Genomic DNA, 1,503 nt, shown 5'->3' on the forward strand with positions numbered 1-1,503 from the left:
TGAGGCTCACGTCCTAGCCCGGAGGGGAGCCAAGAGTCCGGGCTCTCCAGCCAAAGGGAGCTCTGCGGGGTGATGGAAGCCAGTCGCCTCGGGTCCCTCAGAGGGTGGGGGGCCTTACTGAGCACAGGGCTCCGGGACCCAGCCTGCCAGAGCTCCGATTCGACCTCGCAGCGACCCCTAGGTCCGGCTTTGCACGGCTCCCAGGCCCTGTCTCTGGCTCAGGGCAGACTGGGCGGCGACCGGCTGGGGGAAGGCCCTGTCCCTGCGGGTCCCGCTGGACCAGGCATCCAGCCTCCCTGAGCTACCCCAGGGGCGGCGGTGACGGTGGCTGAGGTTCTGCGAAGCGGGGCTCTCCCTGCTCGGGCCCAGAGCAGCCGGGCTGGGAGCTGTGGTTTCTGAGGGCGGGACAGCTGGCGCCCCACTGCCCGCATCCCCCAACCCCAGCCTCTGGTGCAGGGCCAGGGTTGTCCTGTGGATGGCCTGGATGTCGGAAGAGCTGGGCTGGCCTCTTGGGGAAAGTTCTGGCTCCATTAGTGCTTAGTGAAGTCAGCCCCAAGGAGGTTTTGGGCAGAGGGCCACTCTCCTGGTTCAGGCACCCTGGGCCTTCCTGGGCTCTACTTCACCACTTGACGTTAAAAATTAGAGGGCCAGTGGCAAGACACTGAGCCAGGAAGTTCTTGATCTTTCTCTGCTCCCCTCTTGATTGGACACACTTCTTAATTTTTTTAAATTTATTTTTTGTGTACATTGCTTCCAAGTTTCCATGTGCCAGTGTTGGGGGTCCCCCTGTACCCCTGGACCAAGGAGAAAGGGAAGGGGTGGTGGCCAGACTTACCAGACTCCATTAGGATCCTGTGCCTGGCCCTCAGGGAGGCCTACAGGGACCCTCAGGCACCTTGCCGGGGCTCCCTGGCGGCCAGTCCACAGGCCTTCTTAGTCCCATTTCCCCCAGAACCGCCTTACCCCCAGGAACCATTTCTGGTGGGCCCTTCCCACTCACCTCCCAGGTGCGTTCAGGAACCTGAATCGCTCCAGGACCAGAGAGGAGCTGATGCAGATACAGCCAGAGCATGGAGGGTGGCACTGCTGGGCCCCGTGGGGGTCAGGACAAGGCTGTCCTGTCTTCCATCTTCCCCAGGCTGGGATGGCTATGGTGGGATGGGCCCACACAGCTGCAGGTAGGGCTGGGAAGAAGGCGATTCACCCTGTGGCTCAATCTTGACACCGGGAGTTTCTCTGGGCATACATTCCATCCGGCTCTTCAGGTCTCACAAGAGGCCTTATCTTACCCGTTTACACCTGTCACCCTGAAATGTGACACGTTTGCTAAAGAAGACAGTGGCTAAGGCCCATTGGTTTGTTTTGGGTGTTGGCAAGTGAGAGGGGGGTTGGGGAGTGCGGGCTGGGGGGCTGGGTCGGGGCAGGAGGAAGCTGTGGTCACGGGCTTCCCAGAGCAGGAGCGCCCCCCTGCCCGCTGCCCTCCCACCCCCAGAAGCTGTCACC

The sequence above is a fragment of the Oryx dammah genome, unplaced genomic scaffold (genome assembly GCF_014754425.2).
Source record: "Oryx dammah isolate SB20612 unplaced genomic scaffold, SCBI_Odam_1.1 HiC_scaffold_20, whole genome shotgun sequence".
Taxonomy (NCBI): Eukaryota; Metazoa; Chordata; class Mammalia; order Artiodactyla; family Bovidae; genus Oryx; species Oryx dammah.